Below are 26,395 nucleotides of genomic sequence, written 5' to 3'. Positions count from 1 at the left end.
CTTTTTAACCCTTCCCTATATAGGGGAAACTGAGGCACATATTCAAAAAATATTATGACAATTCCCACTCGATTACAGGGGTTTGTTATTATTGAGACTGGTTGTGACTCCAGAGTTAAAGCCAGGATACACTTCCCAGGTTAACCCTGATCATCCCCCATCTCTGTGTGACATTAAACTGCTTCCTCCCTATAATGGCCCTTTAGCGCTCTCCAGCCTGGGGAGAAAACTCTGGACTGGGCTGTCAGGTGAATTTCATCAGGCACCACCAACTTGAATACATCTGCCTTATCTAAATATTCTTTAACCTGTTCTTTCCTCTATTGTGGCTGGCATTCCTCCCCCCTTGCAGTTAATATTAATTATGTTGAGTATCTGGTCACAATGAACCTTTTTAGTGAAGACTGAAGCAAAATAGGCATTAAACACCTCAGTGTCAGTGACTGGGACATGGGTGATCATGTCTAGTGGTCAGAGCAGGAGTCAGTAGCCAGGGGTCAGAGCTGATGTCAGGAATCTGAGTCAAGAATCAGAATTGGGTTAACCAGAATGTGGGCAAGATAGACAGCACAGCACTGGAACAGGGCAGGTGCAGACCTTATCATAGCTATGAGCAATGGTCTGAGTAGCAGCTTGCTGCTGGGTTTAAGAGCTGCCCTGCTGACCAATCAGATGCTGTAGCCAAACAGCCTAGTACAGGCCAGCTGCACACATTAGGATCCCCAGAGAACAGCTCTGCTGCAGGCCTTGATTCCTGACACTCAGTCTTCTTGAGGTTATCAGTTATTAGCTTCCTTCCTTGCTAAGTAGGGGGCCTGCACTTTCCTTCATCTTTGTCTTGCTCATAACATATTTATAGAATCTCTTCTTATTGAGCCTTTTTTGTGCCTAGCTAATTTTCTGACTTGGCCTTTCCCATTTTGTCCCTATGTGCTTCTGCTGGTCTCCTGTGCTCGTTCTTAGCAACTTGTCCATGTTTCCACTTTGTGTAGGATTCCCTTTTGGTTTTCAGGTCATTAAAAAGCTCCTGATGGAGCCATATTGGCGTCTTACTGTTCTCCCGATCTTTCCTTGGCATCAGGACAGCTTGCTGTTGCACCTTTAGTGGTGTCTCTTTGACAAACTGCCAGCTCCCCTGAACTTTTTTCCTGTAGATTTTCTTCCCATGTGGCCTGAGCTGCCGGTTCTCTGAGTTTGTTGAAGTCCATTTTCCTTGTTCTGCTGCTCTCACTCCTTCCTTTCCACAGAATAATGAAATCTATCATTTCATGGTCACTTTCACCCAAATTGGCTTCAACCAGGGCTGGCTCCAGGCACCAGCTGAGTAAGCTGGTGCTTGGGGCCGCAGATTCTACAGGGCGGCATTCCGCCCAAACCTAGGGCAGCACGGCCGCTTTTTTTTTTCTTTTTTTGGTTCAGTGCTCCGGCGGCCCTGTAGGGGGCGGAGGAGGGGAGCACCCTGCAGCAAACTCAGCAGGGCAGCCTGTGTCCTTCCCTCCCTTCAGTCCAGAGCAGAGCATTTGTTGGGATCCAGTTATATTTTACCTAAGGTTCCAAGCCCTGGCAAGCCAATTAAAACTAATTACACAGTAGCTTGGGTCAGAGTCCCTGCAGAAATGTTCAGAATAATTTTGGGATCTCCCATCTCCCCCTGCTTCCTCCCCTTGCCCCCCATTAGACCAGGTGCACACACTGCAGGACAGGGAGTCCCCTGGCTCCAGCTGCCCTGTAAGGTTTTTTTTTGCTTTTCCCTGCTTTGCCTGCCGCGCCATTGTTTCTCTCCCCCGCTTTGCTGCTCCAGCTGTGCCGTGTCCCCCCACTCCCCTTGCTTTGCTGCTCCAGCCGTGCTGTTTTTTCCTCTCTGCTTTGCTGCTCTGGTGGCCCCGCCTTTTTTTTTTTTTTGCATGGGGCGGCAAAAATGCCAGAGCCAGCCCTGGCTTCAACCTTCAGATTCACAACCAATTCCTTCCATCCCATTAGTCAGAATCACATCTAAAAATGACTTTTCCCCTGGTTACTTCATCCACCTTCTGAAACAAAAGGTCATCCCTGATCCATTTCAAAAACTTACTAGAACCCTTTTGTGTTTTGCTGTGTTGCTTTTCCAACAGGTATCTGGGGCAGCTAAAGTCCCCCATTACTTCCAGGTCTTGCATTTGGATTGGGCAGGAAATAGGCATGTGGGTTCCTAGTGGGTAGCAGCAATGCATGTGACTAGAGGCAGAACCAGGCACTTAGGGGACTGCTACTGCAAACACTTAAGCTCCAAGTGAGTTTAGGTTTTAGCTGCTAGTAGCAGATTCTGATGGGAAGCAGCTCCTGACAGGCTGACCAGCTTCACCTGCCTGGCGCTCAGCCCCTTCTCATGCTGCTCCAGTGCTAACGTTCCCCCCCTTCTCCCTGGCTCAGACCCCCTTTCATGAATCCTGCCTCCCCCTGTATGAAATATGGAGCAATAATATATGAGAGAGCCCGCAAGGGCCTGATCCTGCAAACCCTCCCGTTTCACACATCATGTTGGTCTCAGGGGGTGCTGCTGTGACCCCCCTCGCTTACCTCCACCTCCTCCGTGAGCATGCTGCAGCATCCTGCTTCTCCCCTCCTGTCCTTGCACCGTAAACCAGCTGATTCACGGGGCAGGAGGGGGAATGCGGCGTGCTGCGGAAAGAGGTGGGGATTTGGGGATGGGATCCAAAGGGGCAGGGAGGGGGTGGAGTTAGGGCAGAGACTTTGGGGATGGGGTTGGAATGGGGGTGGGTCCAGGGGTGGGGAAAGGGTGGACTCAGGGCAGGGCGGGGGGCGGGCACTCATTGGCGCCAGAGAAAGTTGGTGCCTATAGCTGTGACTAAGGGCTGCTGGGGAGATGGGGGACTTTCAGGGGGTGTCAGTGGCTGGGAGCATCTGTGCTGAGCAGCAAGGACACAACACCAGATCTGAGCTCTGCTCCTGTTCCCTGTTTTGGAAGGAGCGGGGCTGGGGGGGAGGGGAACTCATGTGAGTCACAAGAGTCCAGCCCTTTGGCTTAGCGCCCGGGGACTCTTCCTCTCCAGCTTCCTGCTGATTACAGCAGTGACGGAACCCTGCTGCCTTCAGCACCAGCCCGGAGCCCCCCAGAGACCTTACTGACATTCAGATTTGGCCATTAAAACTCCCTCCGAGGTCGGGGGTGGGGGGGACTTTCTGTGATAATGGCTGGAACCACCCCCTGGGACAGCCCCAAGCTCTGCCGACACCAGCTCCTGAGCCTGCAGCTGAGGGGAGCAGGGTGGTGAGTATGGGCACGTAGTGCCCGGGCTCCATGAATATTCAGGGCCCGTGGGCTTGGCTCCACCAATGTTCAGGGCTGGGTCTCTCCTCCGGCCCCACCTGCTGCCCCCACATGCCTCCCAGCCCCTCCTGCTGCCCCTCCGTGATTTAAAAGGGCCTGGGGGCCCCCCAGCTGCTGCCGCCACCACCACCACCGGCAGCACAGTGGGACTGCCCATGTGACAGAGCTTTCCCAGCGATAAAAAATAACCACCCGGCGATACAGCGCTGCCTATACTGGCGCTTTTCAGTGCTAAAACTTTTGTCGCTCAGGGGTGTGTTTTTTCACTCCCTGAAAGACTAAAGATTAGCGCTGAAAGTGGCAGAGTAGACACAGCCTAAGGTGGCTTCCTGCCTGCTCTGCACCTCTCTGGGAAGTGGCCAGCACATCCCTGTGGCCTCGGAGGGATGGGGGGGGCACATGTTGCCCCCACCCTGAGCACTGAGCCACTGCCAGAGGGGTGCGTGGGTCGCTTTCAGGAGCTGGCGCTGCCCGAGTTAAGCACCGACCCACTGACTCCTCCTGCACCCCATCCCCCTGCCCCATCTTAGAGCCTGCACCTAAACTCCCTCCCAGAGCCCGAACCCCCTCCTGCACCCAAACTCCCTCCCAGAGCCTTAGGCAGGTGCGGGTGGGGACTTTGCAGCGCTGCAGAGGGTGTGTTTTCACACCCTGCTGCAGCGCTGCAAATTTCCAAGTGTAGCCAAGCCCTGAGTCACTCCGGATTTCAGCTCCCCTCCCCACGGCAGCCTCCCCCCTCCCCTTCCTCATTCTGCCTCCATCCAGGACGGTGGCATGAGAGAGTGGGGGGTGGGAACTGGCTGGTGCTTTTTGCTGCTGTTGCGTTATGTCCCCAGCCGGGCAGGGCTGTGGCGGGCGGTGCTGGGCAGGAACAGCAGCTGGGGGGGGGGCACTGACACCCCTGCACTGGCTCACCCAGCAAACTGCTCCTGCCAGGCCAGCTCTAGGCCCTGCGGGGGGGGGGGGCTGGTACTTTAAGAGGAATTTGCCCCGCCCCAACCTGCCAGGGACACGGACCGTTACTTTCACTTTTGAAGCGTGTATAAGCCCCAGGCGGGGGGGCTCGGCCCCGTCAATTCAGCTACAGATGTAGCACTGGTAACGCTGACAGATCCGGTCCCAAACCCTCCGGCTCCGTGACCCATGTGCGGAACTGGGGCTGCAGCCTCGGTAAGTGACCTGGGGACCAGGGCTGGATTTAGGGGCAGGTAACCGAGGCGACTGCCTGGACGCCAGGCTGGGGGGCGCCGGGCTCGGGGGCTGTTTGTTGTTAGCGGTAAAAGGAAAAATCGAACGTGTGAAGTGAAATGTTCCAGGTTTTCCTGCGCTCTGCAGGAATTTGCTACTTAGGATGCGCTCTGCAGTCGCACAGAAACTGAGCATGCTCAGTAACACCTGCTTAAGCCACCGCCCTTCACCTGGTCCTCGCTAGGGGTGAGATTCTGCTTGTGGCTTTTTACAAGGGTTAAAAAGGGGCAAAGGGGGCGAATTGGAGCAGGGGGTGGCCAGGGTCTGAGCAGGGGACGAAAAATGACTAGTCAGGGGGGTGAAACAGCTAAAAGCAGGGTTAGGAAGGGGCTGAAGGGCAAAATCAGGGATGGGGGTGGAAGGAGCCAGAGCTAAGCCCAGGGGCGAGGGGGTGCCAGAGGGTAAAACCCTGGCACAGGCAGGGGCAGAGGGGTGGGTGGCAAGTTTGTAGAAATTTTGGTGGTGCCCAGAACCCGCCTGCCCCAACTCTGCCCCCCCCCAAACTCTGCCTCCACCTGCCTAAGGCTCTGGGTGGGGTTTCGGGGGGAGGTATGGGGTGCAGGTCCTGGGCTGGGGATTAGGGTGCAGGAGGGGTGCAGGCTTTGGGATGGAGTTTGGGTGCAGGCTCTGGGCTGGGGGTGGGGGTGTAGGAAGGGGTGAGGGGTGCAGGCTCTGGGAGGGAGTTTGGGTGCAGGCTCCGGGCCGGGGCAGGGGGTGAGGGGTGCAGGCTTTGGGATGGAGTTTGGGTGCAGGCTCTGGGCTGGGGGTGGGGGTGTAGGAAGGGGTGAGGGGTGCAGGCTCTGGGAGGGAGTTTGGGTGCTGGGTGCAGGCTCCGGGCTGGGGCAGGGGGTGAGGGGTGCAGGCTTTGGGATGGAGTTTGGGTGCAGGCTCTGGGCTGGGGGTGGGGCATAGGAAGGGGGAGGTGGTGCACACTCTGGGAGGGAGTTTGGGGATAGGACAACCAGTTCTATAAGGGCTGCTAAATTTAACAAAAGCTCCGGCCCAAGCTCACTTCCCCCTCCTCTCCTGCTCCGCCCCCTTTCTCCTCCCCCCTCTCCTGCTTCCCGCGAATCAGATGTTCACGGGAAGCCTGAACAAGCAGCAGGCAGGCAGGTAAGCTGGGGCAGGGGGGAGGGGAGGTGCGGCTGGGCTCCTGCCCCGGGCTCTGGGTCCGGCCGGGCGGCGCGGCGGGGGCTGGGCTCCTGCCACCTGGGGTCCGGGCGGCGCGGCGGGGGCTGGGCTCCTGCCACCCTGGGGTCCGGGCGGCGCGGCGGGGGCTCGGCTCCTGCTGCCCCGGAGTCCGCGTCCGGGTCCGGCCGAGCGGTGCGGCGCGGCTCGGCTCCTGCCCCGGCGTCCGGGCTCCAGCCCCAGCCCAGCTGGGCCCCCATCTCCAGGCAGCAAGGTAAGGGAGCAGGGAGGGCGTGTTGGATAGAGGGCAGGGGAGTTGGGGAGGGTGGATTAGTATTGGAGCAGTCAGAGGGCAGGGAACAGGGGGATTGAATGGGGGCAAGGGTCAGGGGGCAGTCAGAAAGGAGCAGGGGTTGGATGGGGCGGTCTGGGGCAGTTACGGGTAAGGATTCCAGGGACAGTCAGGGGACAGAGAGAAGGGGTGGTTGGATGGGGTAGGGGTCCCGGGGTGCCATCAGGAATGAGAGAAGGGGTTGGATGGGGTGGCAAGGGGCAGTCAGGGGACAGGGAAGGGGGGTGGATAGGGCATGGGTAGCAGAGGGCTGTCAAGGAACATGGAGGGGTTGGATGGGACAGGAGTGGGGGGGGGCATGACCCCTCATGGGGTGAGGAGGAGGGAACCGGTTGTTAATATTTTGGCAGCTCATCACTGGATAGGAGGGAGTGCAGGGTGAGGGCTGTGGGGCTGAGGATGAGGGGTTCATGCTGTGGGGGGGCTCAGGGCTAGGGCAGAGGGGTGGGGTGAGGGCTGTGGGGCTAAGGATGAGCGGTTCATGCTGTGGGGGGGCTCAGGGCTGGAGCAGAGGATCAGGGTGCAGGGGGATGAGGGTTGGGGCTGAGGGGTTCATGATGTGGGGGGGCTCAGGGCTGGGGCAGAGGATTGGGGTGCGGGGGGATGAGGGCTCTGGCTGGGGCTGGGGGATGAGGGCTTCATGATGCAGGAGGGGGCTCAGGGCTAGGGCAGAGGTTTGGGGCCTGGGGGGCTCATGATGTGGGGGGACTCAGGCTGGGGCTGAGGATTAGGGTGCAGCCTGCCTTGCCATTAGTGGAGGGCAGGCACTAGGATTATGGGGCAGCAGACGGCAGTTCTGCAGGGAGCCGATCTCCGACAGCACAGAGCAGGCAGGGGAGAGGTGCACGCTGCTTTTTGTCAGGCAAGGATGCGGTGTGGCTCAGGGGGGACACGCAGGAAGAGGGGTGGCAGGCGGGGGCTGGGACCTGCTCCAGGCAGGGACGCAGTGTGGCGGGGCGGGGTGGGGGGGGGGAGAGTGGAGGCCTGCAGTGTTCGGGTCCCGATCCAGGCAGGGCCAAGGGAGAGACCCAGCTCCAAATACTGCTGGAGCAGGGCCCCCAGCCCTGACTATTCCTGGAGCCCGGGCACCGCACACATATATAACCTGCCGCCCATGGGCAGAGGGGTGGGTGCACCAGAGGGGGATTTTTATTTCCCCTCTCACAGACAAAAACTTCACACCATTGGCTTCCCAGGGCTGGGTTCTTAAAGGCACAGGCATCCCAATGCCTAGTCACTGCAGCTTCTCTTTGATGTAACCTACTGAGCTGCTGCAGCAGGAGACTTTATTCAGTGAGACCAGGCCTTCCCTACAGCCCCCCGCCCCCACCCCAGACTTAGTGACAGACAATGGGGCCAGGGGGGTATTATGTCATTCAATCATTCAACCCATAAAATAGCACACATTCTGCCACACTGAACCCCCCCCCCAACAGTAACCTAGCTAATAATAATAATAAATAATTTCAACTCATATAATGAAAAATGTGTGTATACTGTATATGAGATGATATGAGAAATGAAAATGAGCTTGCTTTGGGATTTTACAAGGCACTTATATCATTTAAACATATTTGGTACCTTGTGTAATGGTAATACTTCTTGCAAATCACATAAATAGGGATCTCATGGTCCCCTTCCCTCACCCATTGCAAAGGCACAGGGGTTATTGCTGGCTGCCCTAGGGCTGCAGAAAACCCTATGGGCAAAACATATGGAAAGAACAGGATCAACTTATACAGAGGGCTGAAGGAGACTCCCATAGTGCATTAACTAACACTTAATAAATACATCAAAATTAAATACATTACAGAGATAAGAGCCTGTCATGACAGACTTTACTTCATGAGAAGGTCCAGAGAGAGAAGACCCAGAGGGAGTAATGGGAGGGGCAATCCTAGGGAGACCAAAGGGGCTGGTGGAGGAAACAGACAGAGAACAATGGTAGAGGCAGAGTCACTGCAGGGTTGACCCAGTCTTCTGCCTCTCCCCTGTGGGTGGAAACACTGATCACTATCACTATAGGAGGGACCAGTAGAATGGAATGCCCAGAAGAATGAATGACTTGAGGACAATTTCCTGAGGGACCCTTACCCTTGCAGAGCTTTTCTGGCTCCAACCTTTACATTTCTACACAGCGTGGTTTTGCCCACAGAAATAAAAATCTGCACATCTTCCATGTGGTTTTGGACCAATGGAAAAAACCAGGTACAATTCAAGTGACTTTTAAAATTGCCTATGAAACCAAGTTAACAAAATAAATGAGCTTATGAACAATCAGAAAATCTACTTCTCAAGTGAAAAAACTATAACTGGACTTCTTGGCAAAGACTTAGTTTGTGACTTCTCCTGTAAGAAAACTTACAATCTGGAAAGGAAGAGTAGACTGAATTACTTGCCTCAGTGAAATTAAATACCCAGAGAATTGCTGGGCCTGTGATGATGATAACCAGGGCTTGCTCACCTGTGGCTCCCCACCCCCACACCGTGCTGTGGCGGCACAACCAGGCAGGTCTGCATCTGCAAGCAGGCACAGCCACAGGTGCAGCTCCCATGGGCCCTGCTAGCCAATAGACTGGGAGCCTCCTGGCCAATGGAATGGGCTGGGCTGGGGGCAAAGGGGGAGATTGTAGGGAGCTCTGGAGTGGGGGAGGGGCTTTGTTTGGCACAAAGGGGGGGCTCTCTGGAGAGTGGTGACAGGGGCACAGGGTCATTGGGGGTGTCTCGGGGAGTCAGAGGGTTGTGTGGGTCTCTGTGGGGCAGGGGGGGAATGATGGATGGAGCCAACCACAGCCCAGGTCTGCTCTGCAGAGGGGGTGTTGCTATAGCCCCGTCAGGAAGCCCCCTCTGTATTTTATGCCAGCCGTGGGATGCCCATCGCTGTTCCTTTCCCCCGCCCATGGCTCCATCTGTCCCCACAACACCCCTGGCTCACTGGCTGTGTCTGTCTGACAGTGACACACTCCTGCTGCTCACTCTGCCTGTGGCTCACTCCCACTCCCTGCTGTGTCGGCGTGGCCAGGCAGCTCTGGCACCGCCCACTGCAGCTCCCATTGGCTGGGGTTCCCGGCCAATGGGCTGTGAGTCGGGTCAGCGCTGGGGCCTCCCCTCAGCACACAGCGACTCCGAGCTGCCCCTGAAGTGAGAGCGCCCCACGTTGCTGACCCATGGCACTGGGACCCCCAAAGCATGGGGCCTGGGGCCCAAATATTGATGGATCTGGAGTATTGGTGGAGCATGGGAACCACGGGCCCATATAACTCGCCGCCTATGTTGGCTGCATCTCTGACACCACACAACTTAGAAGAGTTAAATGCTTGTCAATTGAACCCCAAACAAATGGCTGCTTGTGCATTTGGTGGAGCTGCAGACTTCTCTGGAAGACATAGTGGAGTACAAGCTTTGCTCAGAGAAAAGTGTAACTCTAATCTCTCTAATACACACTGCAGAGGCCTTATAGTCCAACTAGCACTAGAATGAGCTGCAGAATCTTCAAAAGGCATTTAAAAAGCTATACATTGAATCAGGTATCGGGGGTAGCCGTGTTAGTCTGTATCCACACAAAAAAAGAGGAGTCCGGTGGCACCTTGAAGACTAACAGATTTATTTGAGCATAAGCTTCCATGGGTAAAAAACCCACTTCTTCAGATGTGTGGAGTGAAAATTACAGATGCAGGCATTACTATATTGACACATGAAGAGAAGGGAGTTACTTCACAAGTGGAGAACCAGTGTTGACAGGGCCATTTCAATCAGGATGGATGTCGTCCACTCCCAATAATTGATGTGGATGTGTCAATACCAAGAGCGGGAAAGTTGCTTTTGTAGTGAGCCAGCCACTTCCAGTCGCTTTTCAAGCCCAAATTAATGGTGTTAAATTTGCAAATGAATTTTAGTTCTTCAGTTTCTCTTTGAAGTCTGTTTTTCAAGGTTTTTTTTTGTTCAAGTATGGCTACTTTTAAATCTGTTATAGAATGTCCAGGGAGATTGAAATGTTCTCCTACTGGCTTTTGTATGTTACCGTTCCTGATGTTCAATTTGTGTCCACTTATTCTTTTACGCAGAGACTGTCCGGTTTGGCCAATGTACCTGGCAGAGGGGCATTGCTGGCACATGATGGAATATATCACATTAGTAGATGTGCAGGTAAATGAGTCCCTGATGGTGTGAAGTATCAGAGGGGTAGCCGTGTTAGTCTGGTTCTGTAGAAGTAGCAAAGAATCCTGTGGCACCTTATAGACTAACAGATGTTTTGCAGCATGAGCTTTCGTGGGTGAATACCCACTTCTTCGGATGCAAGCAGTGGAAATTTCCAGGGGCAGGTGTGTATATATAAGGGCTTGGCTACACTTACAAGTTGCAGCGCTGGTGGAGGCTTTCCAGCGCTGCAACAACACCCCGTCCACACTTGCAGGGCACAACCAGCGCTGCAACTCCCTGGTTGCAGCGCTGGCTGAAAACCCATCCCGGCAGGGGTATAAGGAGTGCAGCGCTGGTGATCCAGCGCTGCCCAGCAGGTGTGGACACTCACCAGCGCTTTACCTGTCCTCCAGGGAATAAGGAGGTATCCCAGAATTCCTGTTCAGCCACTCTGCACATCAGTTTGCACTCTACTGCTCTTGGCTCAGGTGACCCGCCCTGTAAATGCCCCGGGAAATTTAAAAATCTCCTTCCTGTTTGCTGCAGCCAGGTGTGGAGTGCAATCAGTTTTAATCAGTTACAGGTGACCATGCCTCCACGCGGCAAACGAGCCCCAGCATGGAGCACTGGTGAATTGCAGGACCTCATCAGTGTTTGGGGTGAGGCATCTGTTCAGGCACAGCTGCGCTCCGGCCGTAGGAATTACGATATCTTTGAGCAGATATCAAGGGCCATGCTGGATCGGGGCCATGATCGGGACGCAGTACAATGCAGGGTGAAAATTAAAGAGCTGCGGAGTGCCTATTACAAAGCCCGAGAGGGGAATCGACGATCCGGAGCTGCTCCCACGACCTGCCGTTTTTACAGGGAGATGGATGAGATACTTGGGGGTGACCCCACTGCCAATCCCAGGATAACGATGGACACTTCTGAGCAGGCTGGGGGACAGGAGGAGGAGGCGGAGGAGGCGGCGGAGGCGGAGGCGTGGGGGGGGGAGGAAACCGCGAGTGAAGCTCCTGGCATGGGGGAAGAAACCGCAGATTCCCTGGAGGCATGCAGCCAGGAGCTCTTCTCAAGCCAGGAGGAAAGCACCCAATCGCAGCAGCCAGCAGTTGCAGAAGGACAAGCAGAGGAGCGTGTTACCGGTAAGCGGCTTTTATTTTCTGGGTGAAATGTTTCTGGAGAGGAGGGGGGGTTATGGATGCATGCATGCCAGCCTCTAGATGTGGAATAGCCCGTTGATGTGGTCTATCACGTCGCGGTAATCTGCCTCAGTTATCTCAGCAAAAGCTTCATCCAGAGCGTGGGCAATATGCCTGCGCAGGTTTATAGGCAGAGCCACTGTGTCCCTTGTCCCAGTGACGGTGACGCGTCCGCGCCACTCTTCTGCCAGTGGTGGGGGGACCATTTCTGAACACAGGCAAGCCGCATAGGGTCCCGGGCGGAATCCACATTGCTCTAAAAGAGCCCCCCGCTGTTCCCTAGTGACTCGCAGTAGGGAAACATCTTCCAGGATTAAGTCCTGTGAAAAATGTTGGGAGACTCTTTAGTGAAGAGATAGGGAGATAAGATCACCCCTGCATCTGCATTTCACTCAACCCCTCTAGCACTCCAGATTACCCGAAGCAACCAGCTCCCCTCTTACACCCAAGCCCCACTTCTCCCCATATAAGCACTGCTCACTCACCATGTCGTGGCTTCTGTAGTGTTATGCGTGTGGGTAAAAGAATGCTTAAATAAGAACTCACTCCCTCAGTGTAACAATTCATGTCTGGAGATAGTGGATACAATGCTGCCCGTGTTAAATGTTGTCATTTCTGTTTCTACAGTGACCTTGACTACTGGACTGCCCAGATGTTCAACATCACAGAGGCTTCAAAATTTGAGAAAAAATCCCCGAAAGAGCAAAGAAGACATGCTGAAAACTGTTCTTAATCAGTCTGCTCGAGAGAGTAAGGACTTGAAGGATTGGCGAGAGAAAGAAAGCAGGACACGCAAGAGAAATGCAGTGGCCAAGAGGAAAACCACGGAGCGGCTGCTAAGCATCCTGGAGCGCCAAGCGGAGTCTATAGAGTCACTCGTTGCCATGCAAGCAGAGCACTACCGTGCTACTCCCCCACCCGCCCCGTCCTTTGTGCCTTGTGCCCCAATGTCAGCTCAAACCACCTTTCCCCAGCATCCAGGTTCTTACCACCACCAGCTGCCTCCAACACCTGTATGTTCCCCAACCAGCCCTGATACCTACCACCACCCTTACCCTCTGCATTCAACCCCCATCACCATGCAGTATATGAACCCTGAAGTGCAGGATTCATTAAACAGCAATCCAGACAGGGCATATGCAAACTTGTGACTGTACAGTTCACCAACCCACACCCCTGCCCTCTTGTGTTCATGAAATGTTGTGTGTCTGTCTGTCTGTCAAGGAAGTTTTTTTCTTTTCAATAAAACAATTCTTGGCTTTGAAAACAGTCTTTATTATAGCAGATAGTGAAAGATACCTTAGCCCAGTAAAGAAAGAGGCACTACAAATCATATTATTATTATGGATAATAGAATAACAGTGTAAGCAGTGCAATTCACTCCCATGCAAGGCAGCAAACATTATTGTTGGCTTTCAGCCTCAAATTCTTCCCTCAAGGCATCCCTAATCCTTGTAGCCCTGTGCTGGGCCTCTCTATTAGCCCTGCTCTCTGGCTGTGCATATTCAGCCTCCAGGACTTGAACCTCGGTGGTCCATGCCTCACTGAATGTTTCACCCTTCCCTTCACAAATATTATGGAGGGTACAGCAAGCGCATATAACCGCGGGGATGCTGCTTTCCCCCAAGTCTAGCTTCCCATACAAGCAACGCCAGCGGGCTTTTAAACGCCCAAAAGCACACTCCACAGTCATTCTGCACCGGCTCAGCCTGTAGTTGAACCGGTCCTTGCTCCTGTCAAGCTTCCCTGTATAGGGTTTCATGAGCCAAGGCAGTAACGGGTACGCGGGGTCTCCAAGGATCACAGTGGGCATTTCGACATCCCCTACTGTGATCTTCCTGTCTGGGAAAAAAGTCCCTGCCTGCATCTTCCTGAACAGGCCACTGTTCCGAAAGATGCGTGCATCATGCACCTTTCCAGGCCAGCCTGTGTAAATGTCAATGAAACGCCCGCGGTGATCCACAAGCGCCTGGAGAACCATAGAGAAATACCCCTTCCGATTAACGTACTCTGATGCCAGGTGGGGGGGGGCCAGAATAGGAATATGCGTCCCATCTATCGCCCCTCCACAGTTAGGGAAACCCATGTGTGCAAAGCCATCCACAATGTCCTGCACGCTCCCCAGAGTCACGGTCTTTCTTAGCAGGATGCGATTAATTGCCTTGCAAACTTGCATCAAAACGATTCCCACGGTCGACTTTCCCACACCAAACTGGTTCCCGACCGACCGGTAGCTGTCTGGAGTTGCCAGCTTCCAGATTGCAATAGCCACTCGCTTTTCCACCGTCAGGGCAGCTCTCAATCTTGTGTCCTTGCGCCGCAGAGTGGGGGCGAGCTCAGCACACAGTCCCATGAAAGTGGCTTTTCTCATACGAAAGTTCTGCAGCCACTGCTCGTCATCCCAGACTTCCATGACGATGTGATCCCACCACTCAGTGCTTGTTTCCCGAGCCCAAAAGCGGCGTTCAACGGTGCTGAGCATTTCCGTAAATGCCGCAAGCACTTTAGTGTCACACGCGGCAGGCAAATCCATATTGATATCATCGTCGGAATCCTCACTGTCACTTTGGAGCTGAAGGAATAGCTGGACTGCCAAACGTGTTGTGCTGGTGACACTCATCAGCAGAGTCCTCAGCAGATCGGGCTCCATTTGCCACAGAAATCGCGATTCACACAGAGAGTAACAGAAAGACACTCACAATGGCGCCAAACGCTGCTGGAAAGAGTGAATGCTGGGATGTGAAGCGATGCACCACGGGGCGCTGGCAAACAGGAAGCGGAATGACCCGCACACTTCCTTCCCCTTCCCACAATACTCAGCGCCAAAACGGCGCCAAAACGGGACGAGGTGCTCTGTGGGATAGCTGCCCACAATGCACCTCTCAATACAGCGCTGGAAAGTGCTGCAAGTGTGGCCACACTGCAGCGCTGGTAGCTGTCAGTGTGGCCACACTCCAGCGCTGGCCCTTCCACAGCTGCATGACCAGCGCTGTAACTCCCAGCGCTGCAACTTGTAAGTGTAGCCAAGCCCTAAGCAAGCAAGAAGCAAGCTAGAGATAACGAGGTTAGATCAATCAGGGAGGATGGGGCCCTGTTCCAGCAGCTGAGGTGTGAAAACCAAGGGAGGAGAAACTGGTTCTGTAATTGGCAAGCCATTCACAGTCTTTGTTTAGTCCTAAACTGATGGTGTTAAATTTGCAGATGAACTGGAGCTCAGCAGTTTCTCTCTGGAGTCTGGTTCTAAAGTTTTTTTGCTGGAGGATGGCCACTTTAAAATCTGCTATTGTGTGGCCAGGGAGGTTGAAGTGTTCTCCTACAGGTTTTTGTATATTGCCATTCCTAATGTCTGATTTGTGTCCATTTATCCTTTTCCTTAGAGACTGTCCAGTTTGGCCGATGTACATAGCAGAGGGGCATTGCTGGCATATGATGGCATATATTACATTGGTGGACGTGCAGGTGAATGAACCGGTGATGGTGTGGCTGATCTGGTTAGGTCCTGTGATGGTGTTGCTGGTGTAGATATGTGGGCAGAGTTGGCATCGAGGTTTGTTGCATGGGTTGGTTCCTGAGCTAGAGTTACTATGGTGCGGTGTGCAGTTGCTGGTGAGAATATGCTTCAGGTTGGCAGGTTGTCTGTGGGCGAGGACTGGCCTGCCACCCAAGGCCTGTGAAAGTGTGGGATCATTGTCCAGGATGGGTTGTAGATCCCTGATGATGCGTTGGAGGGGTTTGAGCTGGGGACTGTATGTGATGGCCAGTGGAGTCCTGTTGGTTTCTTTCTTGGGCTTGTCTTGCAGTAGGAGGCTTCTGGGTACACATCTGGCTCTGTTGATCTGTTTCCTTATTTCCTCATGTGGGTACTGTAGTCTTGAGAATGCTTGGTGGAGATTTTCTAAGTGTTGGTCTCTGTCTGCGGGGTTAGAGCAGATACGGTTGTACCTCAGTGCTTGGCTGTAGACAATGGATCTTGTGGTGTGCCCGGGATGGAAGCTGGAGGCATGAAGGTAGGCATAGCGGTCGGTAGGTTTTCGGTATAGGGTGGTGTTAATGTGACCACCACTTATTTGCACCATGGTGTCTAGGAAGTGGACCTCCCGTGTAGATAGGTCCAGGCTGAGGTTGATGGAGGGGTGGAAGCTGTTGAAATCATGGTGGAATTTTTCCAGAGTCTCCTTCCCATGGGTCCAGATGATGAAGATGTCATCAATGTAGCGTAGGTAGAGAAGGGGCGTGAGTGGACGGGAGCTGAGGAAGCGTTGTTCCAGGTCAGCCATAAAAATATTGGCATATTGTGGGGCCATGCGGGTGCCCATAGCGGTGCCACTGATCTGGAGATATATATTGTCATTAAATTTGAAATAGTTGTGTGTGAGGATAAAGGCACAGAGCTCAGCAACCAGTTGTGCTGTGGCATCATCAGGGATACTGTTCCTGACAGCTTGTATTCCATCAGTGTGTGGGATGTTTGTGTAGAGAGCCTCTACATCCATGGTGGCTAGGATGGTGTTCTCTGGAAGGTCACCAATGCATTGTAGTTTCCTCAGGAAATCAGTGGTGTCACGGAGATAGCTGGGAGTGCTGGTAACATAGGGTCTGAGTAGAGAGTCCACATATCCAGACAGTCCTTCAGTGAGAGTTCCAATATGGGGACAGAGTAGGCAACAAAGTTTGTTACATGGATTGGTTCCTGGGTTAGTGTTTCTGTGGTGTGGTGTGTAGTTGCTGGTGAGTATTTGCTTCAGGTTGGGGAGCTGTCTGTAAGAGAGGACTGGCCTGTCTCCCAAGGTCTGTGGGGGTGAGGGATCATTTTCCAGGATAGGTTGTAGATCGTTGATGATGTGCTGGAGAGGTCTTAGCTAGGGGCTGTACATGATGGCCAGTGGTGTTCTGTTATTTTCACTGCTGGGACACTGGTACAGTTGGTCAGTAATAGCACAGGACAATGATACAAAGACAATGTCTGGTGATTTGTGTGAAGTGAGCTGTTGGATCTTCATTTATTTCATAGGGAACTGGAGCCCACATCACCCCATCCACCATCACAATCGGCACTGATGCAGATGCTGTTTGGCATCTCAGCACAGAGGTGAAACATCCACTGGACACAGAGTTACTGATTCAGATCTCTAGAGGGGGCCCTGCCCTTGGGGTCTCAGTCTGTGCATGAAGTGAATGTGGCCACAAACTCTGCTAAGTTGTTTTATTTTACTTGTACCAGGAAACTTATGAAGGAAACTGACACTGTGAAGAGGGTTTTCTCTGCTGATCTTGGGCTGCTGCTGAGCTTCTGCCAGCTGCCTGCCCTTGTCACACTCCTCACAACCAGAACTTTGTAGGGGTTTGTCTCTAGTGTGGTGGGAAGCCTGGGCAGGTGGGTGTTAAATAAACATTATTTTCCTTATTACAGCTCGGCCCAGCGTATTCCTCTGTTCTTAGGCTGCAGAATTCACCTCTTGCTGCAGATATTGGGCTCCAGAATCTCCATCTGCATCTTCAGAAATCACAGGGGGGATTTTCAAAATCTCATAAAACATTTGGATGCCCAGTTCCCATTTGAAATTAATGGGAATTGGGCACCCAATTCATATAGACTTCAAGGGCAGAAGGGGTCATCATGATCATCTAGTCTGACTTCCTGCACATTGCAGGTCGCAGAACCTCACCCACCCACTCCTGTCATAGACCCCTAGCCTCTGGCTGAGTTACTGAAGTTCTCAAGTCATGATTTAAAGACTTTAAACAATAGAGAATCCACTATTTACTCTAGTTTAAATCAGAAAGTGACCCGTGCCCCAATGTGCAGAGGAAGACAAAAACAAACAAACAGCGTCTCTGCCAATCTGTCCTAACATTCCTTCCTGACCCCCAAAATGGTGATCACTTTGACTCTGAGCATGTCAGCAAGACCCACCAATCAGACACCTGGGAAAGAATTCTCTGTAGCAACTCAGACCTCTCCCCACTAATATCCCATCTCTGGCCATTGGAGATATTTGCTACAGTCACAGATGGGGCATATGGCACTGTAGGCAATGTCATCATACCATCCCCTAGGTAGCTGTGAAACCTCAGCCTAAGTTTCTAGCTTTATGGTTGCAGAGATAACTTTGAAAATGGGAACAGGTAATGACTGCCTGAGTCTGCAGACAGTCTGAAACAGCAGCTCTGAAAAGAGAGAACTGCACCAGGCATCTGAGTCAAGGCCCCATGGAGCTTATGATGGTATGTTATATTATATGTTGTATTAATGTGGCTGGAATCAATGGGTCCAAAGAACCAAAGGTGTTAACATGACCCTGTCACTTTCTAATATTAAGCACTTTTAAACAAGGTTTGGGGTTTGGTTTTCAGAGACCTCAGGCTGCTGAGTCCCATGGCAAACACACCATGAAACATCCTGTAACCCCTTTGGGGTTTAGAGAGCATGGCCCCTTTAAATCTTTTTCCCGGGGGGAGGGGGAGAGGAAGAAAAAGGAGGGAAACTCCAGGGGGCGGCACTGGAGCTCCAGGGAGAGAGAGAGGAGCAGCACAGCTGGCCCTGCAGAAGGAAGCAGAGGGAACCTGCCTGAGGAGGACAGGCCCGATCGGGGACAGCCCAGGACAGGAGCCAGGAGAAGCACTGTGCTGGGGGGAATCGCCCGAGAAGGACAGGCCAGAGCTGCGTGGGGCTGTGAGTACTGGGGCTTGTGACTCTGCACTGGGAAGAAGGCGGGGGGGGGGGAGGCTGCTAGATAGTTAAGTGGGGAGGGGGTCGCTCTGTGTGGCTTTGCAGAGAGCAGCAGAAGAGGGCACCGGAGGTGTTTGCTGGGGAGAGTTCACTGGCGCCGAAGACGACCAGGAGCACCCAAGACTCACCACCGGACTGGAACTTTGTTCAGGCCTCCTGAACTCTGTGTGCAGACGCATTGCTCAGCGTCTGCCCTTCCAGACTGTGCTACCACTGGGCCTGTGGGGCCTTGGTTTGAATGCAGCCCTGTTTTACTGCTCCCCCTATATTTCCCCTTGTTGTTTTTCTCCTCTCCCTCTGTAAATAAATATCACCCTTTGTTATGTCCATTGTACTTTTCCTGTGGGTGTGTGTGTTCACTCTGGGGCGTTTGGAACAGGTGCCCCTGGGGTGGAAGGGATTTCTCCTGCTGCGTTCCTGCGCGCACTGTCTCTTGGCCAGAGCTGCCTGCAGAGCAGACTCCATCTTGGCCACGAGGGCGCTAAAGTTACAATCCTTTTAACCTTTAATAAAAGATACAGAAAAGAAGGACAAACAGTTAAAACATCTGAAATTTAAAGTATTGAGTCAAGCTCTCATTTTAATAACATGCCTTGTTTCCGTTAGCTGCAGAGAGATTTTAGAAGGGAGCACCCCCTGTATGGCAGTCTTTATGGTTTCAGAGTGGTGGCCGTGCTAGTCTGCATCAGCAAAAGCACCAAGGAGTCCTTGTGGCACCTTTAGAGACTAACAAATGTATTTGGGCATAAGCTTTTGTGGGCTAAAACCTACTTCTCAGATGCATGGAGTGAAAAATAGAGTAAGCAGTTTACAGCACATGAAAAGATGGGAGTTGCCTTACCAAGTGAGGGGACAGCGCTAAAGACGCCAATTCAATTAAGGTGGAAGTGGCCTATTCTCAGGCCTGGTCTACACTAGGAGTTTATGTCGAATTTAGCAGCGTTAATTCGATTTAACTGTGCAACCGTCCACACCAGGAAGCTAATTAGTTCGACCTAGAGGGCTCTTTAGTTTGAATTCGGTACTCCACCCCGACGAGGGGAGTAGCGCTAAATTCGACATGGCTATGTCGAATTAGGCTAGGTTTGGATGCAAATCGAACTTAGTAGCTCCGGGAGCTATCCCACAGTGCACCACTGTGTTGACGCTCTGGACAGCAGTCCGAGCTCAGATGTTCTGATCAGCCATACAGGAAAAGCCCCGGGAAAATTTGAATTCCTTTTCCTGTCTGGCCAGTTTGAATCTCAATTCCTGGTTGGACATCGGGGCAAGCTCAGCAGCACTGGCAGCGATGCAGAGCTCTCCAGCAGAGGAGTCCATGCAATCTCAGAGTAGAAAGAGGGCCCCAGCATGGACTGACCGGGAAGTCTTGGATCTGATCGCTGTGTGGGGCGATGAGTCTGTGCTTTCGGAGCCGCGCTCCAAAAAACGGAATGCAAAGACCTACGAGAAGGTCTCCAAAGCCATGGCACTCAGAGGATACAGCCGGGATGCAACGCAGTGCCGCGTGAAAATCAAGGACCTGAGACAAGGCTACCAAAAAATCAAAGCGGCAAACGGACGCTCCGGAGCCCAGCCCCAGACATGCCGCTTCTACGAGGCACTGCATGCCATTCTCGGTGGGTCTGCCACCACTGCCCCACTAGTGACCGTGGACTCTGTGGATGGGATAGTGTCGACGGGCAGTTTCTCGGCAATGTTCGCTGATGGGGAAGATGAGGAAGGGTTTGTGGAGGACGAGGCAGGTGACAGCGCTTACAATACTGCTTTCCCCGACAGCCAGGATCTCTTCATCAGCCTCACAGAGATCCCCTACCAACACTCCCCGGCCGTTAACCCGGACTCTGAATCAGGGGAAGGATCAGTCGGTAAGTGCTATAAACATGTAAACATTTATTTTTTAAAAAACAGGAATAAAAACTATATGAAAAGAAGGTCAATACATATAGGGATCGAACAGAAATCCTCTTGGGACAGTTCCACGAAGCTCTCGTAGAGGTACTCGAAAAGCCTCCGCAGGAGGTTCCTGGGGAGAGGTGCCTTATTGGGTGCTCCGTGGAAGCACACTCTTCCGCGCCAGGCCTTCCTGAGGTAAAGTGGGATCATTGTCTCGACCAGCATGGCAGCATAGGGCCCTGGTCTGTGCAGGGATTCACGCAGCATGCGCTCTCTGTCTCTCCTAGTGACCCGCCTCAGGGTGATCTCGCTCAGCGACTGCTGCATCTAATTAGGGGAATTACTGTAATGTTACTATTGTGAATGCTTGACTTTTCCTTTGCATAACAATGACCGTCGTTTAACAGCCACGTGGTGGAGGCTGCAGAGGAAAAGCATACAGGGATCTTTCCCGGGGACAGCCGCGAGGGGCTGGAACAGGGTCAGACTTTATGCTTTCCAGATTGCCTGCAGCAGGAGGGCACTGCTATCCATTAACTGTTAAGCAGCCTAAAGTTTACGGCTTACCAGGCCTGGCTGCTACACGGATTCTGCTGTCCTGCCCCGCTTGTCCGATCTCCAGTGCAAGACCCCAGGCAATGAAAGCGAATGCTGAAAATTCAAACTTGTCCTGAGAGCACATGAGATAGGTGCCCTGTATGGTCTTGTTCACAGAAACTGAGTAGACTGTGTTCACTGTTCGCAAACATGTATATTTGCAAGGAAATCACTTCCTTTTTCCCATCACACAGCTGCGGCTCTTTCCCGAACTGCCCCGGCATCCCCCTCACAGAGGCTGGTGCAGATTAGGCGGCGAAAGAAAAAGACTCGGGACGAGATGTTCGCTGAACTGATGGCCTGCTCCAGAGCCGAGGCGGCCCAGCAGAGCCAGTGGAGGGAGACCCTCTCTCAGCAGCAGCGCTCACACAGCGAACGGGAGGACAGGTGGCGGCAGGAAGACCAGCAGGCGACTCAAACGCTGCTTGGACTAATGAGGGAGCAAACGGACACGCTCCGGCGCCTTGTGGATGTTCTGCAGGACCGCAGGCAGGAGCAGAGAGCCCCCCTGAACTGTATCTGCAACCGCCCTCCCCCGCCACAAAGTCCTGTCCCCTCCTCACCCAAAATCACAAGAAGGAGGGGCGCTAGGGGCCGTGAAAACTGTCACTCCACCCCAGCAGAGCGCTCATGTACCAAACAGCTCTCATTCCCTAAAGTATGAGAATTGCTTCCCTTCCTGGCTCACCCAGTCCCAAATCCCAGTTTCATCCCCCAACTGTGTAGTTGAGTATTAAAAATAGTTTGCTGTTCATTACTGTTTCCGTCATGTTTCTTTGCAGAAGACTTTGTGTGAAGGGGAGATAGGGGTTTGTTAATTGCATAGGACAGCCACCATTACCAGGGTACAGACATGGGGGCAGGATCAACAGCAGGTCACACACAGAGTGCAGTCACTAGGCACCCAGGTCACTCTGGGAGGTGTATGCTGCCCCAGGGTCCGAGCGCCTGGCATCCACAAATGGCAAGGCAGGCTGCCCTTACCATGTCCTTCCACCCTAGCCATGAACCTCTCCGATGCCCTGAGCCCCAGCCAGAGCCATCATCCCCCTACACCTACTCACCCTTCCCACACACCCCTCATCCCTTCCTGCAAACCCACCCCTTCCTGCACACCCTCCTGTAACCGTCCTCCCCCCAGAGACCGCTGTAGGAGCAGGAGCCTGTCAGTCCTCGAGTGTAGAAGCGGTCTGTACATCAGTGCACACTGTACCCACCACAGTCTGCGTCCCTGTTTGAACACTTTAACGCGAATTCGTTAGTAAAGAAAACTTTGTTAATTAAAAATGTTCCAATAACTTTATTTTTAAACGTCTGTTGGAAGGGGGGAAACCTGGTGAATGGGGTATGTAACCGCTGAAAAAAGTGAATAGTAACTGAAACAAGGGCAGGTTCAGCTTCTCTGTAAAGAGACTGGACAGTCATAGGTTACCCTGCTCTCTGAGGAACCTAGCTTTCAAAGCCTCCCGGATGCACAGCGCTTCCCGCTGGGCTCTTCTAATGGCACGGGTGTCTGGCTGAGTGTAATCAGCAGCCAGGCGATTTGCCTCAACCTCCCATCCTGCCATAAAGGTCTCCCCCTTGCTCTCACAGAGATTGTGGAGCACACAGCAAGCTGCAATAACAATGGGGATATTGGTTTCGCTGAGATCCGAGCGAGTCAGTAAGCTCCTCCATCTCCCCTTGAGACGTCCGAAAGCACACTCCACCACCATTCTGCACTTGCTCAGCCGGTAGTTGAAGAGCTCCTTGTCACTGTCCAGGGCGCCTGTATAGGGCTTCATGAGCCAGGGCATTAGCGGGTAGGCTGGGTCCCCGAGGATCACTGTAGGCATCTCCACATCCCCAACACTTATTTTGTGGTCCGGGAAGAAACTACCTTCCTGCAGGCGTCTAAACAGACCAGAGTTCCTGAAAACACGCGCGTCATGAACCTTGCCCGGCCACCCGACGTAGATGTTGGTAAAACGTCCCCTATGGTCCACCAGTGCTTGCAGCACCATTGAAAAGTAGCCCTTTCGGTTAATATACTGGCTGGCCTGGTGGGCCGGTCCCAGGATAGGGATGTGAGTGCCATCTATAGCCCCACCGCAGTTTGGGAATCCCATCGCGGCGAAGCCATCTATGACAACCTGGACGTTTCCCAGGGTCACTACCTTTGAGAGCAGTAGATCAACGATTGCGTGGGCTACTTACATCACAGCAACCCCCATGGTAGATTTGCCCACGCCAAAGTGGTTCGCTACTGACCGGTAGCTGTCTGGCGTGGCAAGTTTCCAGAGGGCTATGGCCACTCGCTTCTGCACAGTCAGGGCTGCTCGCATCCGGGTGTCCTGGCGCTTCAGGGCAGGGGCCAGCAAGTCACACAGTTCAAGGAAAGTGCCCTTACGCATCCTGAAGTTTCGCAGCCACTGTGATTCATCCCAGACCTGCAGCACTATGCGGTCCCACCAGTCCGTGCTTGTTTCCCGGGCCCAGAATCGCCGTTCCAGAGCATGAACGTGACCCATTGCCACCATGATCTCCGCGGCGTGGGATCCCGTGCTTTGTGAGAGGTCTGTGCCACTCTGACACTTCATGTCCTCACCGCGCTGCCGGAGCCTCCTCGCCCGATTTCTCAGCAGCTGACTGTGGAAGAGGTGGACGATAAGGTGCGAGGAGTTGACAACGGCCATAAGTGCAGCGATGATCACAGCGGGCTCCATGCTCACAGTGCTGTGGCGTCCGCACTGTCACTGACCAGAAAAGTGCGCGAACAGATTTCCCGCCGGCGCTTTCAAGGAGGGAGGGTGGGAGTGACGGTTGAATGACGACAGTTACCCAAAACCACCCTCGACACATTTTTCCCCCAGCAGGCATTGGGGGCTCTACCCTGCATTCCAATGGGAAGCGGGGACTGCGGGAACTGTGGGATAGCTGCCCAGAATGCACCGCTTCCAATGTCGATGCTTGCCCCGTTAGTGTGGACTCACAAAGTCGAATTAGTGTCCTTAGTGTGGATACACAAATTCGAATTCATAAGGTCGAATTCACAAATTCGACCTAAGTTAAATCGAACTACTCTTGTAGTGTAGACATACCCTCAGAAGTTGACAAGAAGGGGTGAATATCAAAGGAGAGAAAATTACAAATGGTAATAGCTGTTCTTTTGAGTAAAAGGGAAGAAGTTAGTTGAGATGGGCGGGAGCTGCCATTACTTCTGTGAAAGTCCAATCCCATTTCCTAGACGACCAAACAAGACAAGCCCACGAGGGGAGAGAAAAAAACAGCAAAGAGAGGAAATGCACTTTCTGTCTGTGAGTCTGAGGGCTTGGCTACACTTGCAGATGTGCAGCGCTGGGAGTTACAGCTGTCTTCGTACAGCTGGGAGTTACAGCTGGGAGTTACAGCTGTCTTCATAGGGAAAGTGCTGGAATGTGGCCACAATGACAGCTACCAGCGCTGCAGTGTGGCCGCATTTGCAGCGCTGTTGGGAGTGGTGCATTATGGGCAGCTATCCCACAGAGCACCTCGTCCCATTTTGGCGCTGTGGGTTGTGGGAAGGGGATGGAAGGGTGCGGGTCATTCCGCTTCCTGTCCCAACGCCCCGTGATGCATCGCTTCATGTCCCAGCAGTCACTGTTTTTCAGTCCACATTTGGCGCCATTGTGACTCTCCCCAGTGGTTTCTGTGCAGCGTGATTTCTGTGGGAAATGGAGCTCGAGCTGCTGAGGAATATGCTGATGAGTCTCGCCAGCGCATCACGTTTGGCCGTTGAGCTATTTCTTCAGCTCCAAAGTGACAGTGAGGAGTCCGACGATGATGATATCGAGGCGCCTGATGCGTATGACACTAAATTGCTTGTGGCATTCACGGAAATGCTCAGCACCATGGAACGCCGCTTTTGGGCTCGGGAAACAAGCACTGAGTGGTGGGATCACATCATCATGGAAGTCTGGGATGATGAACAGTGGCTGCAGAACTTTCGGATGAGAAAAGCCACTTTCATGGGACTGTGTGCTGAGCTCGCCCCCACCCTGCGGCGCAAGGACACGAGATTGAGAGCTGCCCTGCCAGTGGAGAAGCGGGTGTATCATGGATCTCACCCTCACTTGGAGCTGGGGAGTTCCAAGATGAGGACCTGCATATATTCCCCCACCCTAAAATCTTAGGGTAGATATCCTTCTGGCTGCCACCACCCAGTCAATATACGTGGACTGGGACACCCCTGTTCCCCCCTCCCTCCAAGACTCTCCCTGGGGAACACAAATTCAAATCACAGAGGGAGAAACAGCCCGCTTCCTCCCCCTCCCTTCTCCTAGGGGAGATACCGTGATTTAAAATACAGAGGGATGCCTTCCTCCTCCCTCCTCCCCTTTCCCTGAGAATTCACCCAAGGAAAGATCAATCAAGTCCTTAACAGAAATAGATTTAATAAAGAATAAAAAGAAATACACTATCTCTGTGATGCCAAGATGGACATTCACAGGGTCTGGACCTTATATCTTTGGAGGAAATCCTCCCTCCTTTCTTTCTTTCTCAGTAAAAGCAATACAGTACAAAAGTAAAGAATTTCTATAACAAACCACACAATTGCACACACAAAAATACCAATAAGAATACAAGTTGCTTTTCTAATACTCACTAGCTTGAATAGAAGAAACTATTGAAGTAAACCTTGGAAAACTTGAGAATGTGACTGGACTCTCTTAGTGCCAAAGAGAGACTCCAATTAGACTGAATACAGGAAAATACTCCAAAACCCTTGGAGAACTTGATGAATGTCCGGACTCTCTTAGCTCCAAAGAGAGACCACCAATTTGACTAAATAAAGACAAATACTGCAAAACCTTGGAATACTTGAGGAATGTGACTGGACTCTCTTAGTTCCAAAAAGAGACAAAGAAACAAACAGAGAACACAGGGGTTTGAAATTGTCTTGCCCCCTGATTGGTCCTCTGGTCAGGTGTTCACCAGGTACAGCTTGTTAACCCTTTACAGGCAGAACAGAACCTTAACCCTTAACTATCTGCTTATGACAGGGTGGCTATTGCAATCTGGAAGCTGCCAACTCCAGACAGCTACCAATTGGTCAGGAACCAGTTTGGAGTGTGAAAGTCGACCGTTGGAATTGTGTTGATGCAAGTTTGCAGGGCCATTAATCGCATCCTGCTAAGAAGAACCATGACTGTGGGGAACATGCAGGACATTGTGGATGGCTTTGCACAAATTTCCCTAACTGTGGAGGGGCGATAAATGGGATGCATATTCCTATTGTGGCACCATCCCACCTAGCATCCGAGTACGTTAATCGGAAGGGGTATTTCTCTATGGTTCTCCAGGCGCTTGTGAATCACCATGGGCGTTTCATTGACATTAATGCAGGCTGGCCTGGAAAGGTGCATGATGCACGTGTCTTTCAGAACAGTGGCCTGTTCAGGAAGATGCAGGTCGGGACTTTTTTCGCAGAGTGGAAGATCACAGTAGGGGATGTCAAAATGCCCATTGTGATCCTTGGAGACCCCGCTTACCCGTTAATGCCTTGGCTCATGAAACCATATACAGGGAAGCTTGACAGGAGCAAGGACCGGTTCAACTACAGGCTGAGCTGGTGCTGAATGACTGTGGAATGTGCTTTTGGCCGTTTAAAAGGGCGCTGGCGATCTCTGTATGGGAAGCTAGACTTGGGGGAAAGCAGCATCCCTGTAGTTATATCTGCGTTCTGTACCCTCCATAATATTTGAGAAGGGAAGGGTGAAACATTCAGTCAGGCATGGACTGCCGAGGTTCAACGC

The sequence above is a fragment of the Mauremys mutica genome, chromosome 12, assembly GCF_020497125.1.
Source record: "Mauremys mutica isolate MM-2020 ecotype Southern chromosome 12, ASM2049712v1, whole genome shotgun sequence".
In the NCBI taxonomy this organism is placed as follows: Eukaryota; Metazoa; Chordata; order Testudines; family Geoemydidae; genus Mauremys; species Mauremys mutica.
The sequence above is the reverse complement of the archived record's forward strand: the minus strand, read 5'-3'. Positions refer to the sequence as shown.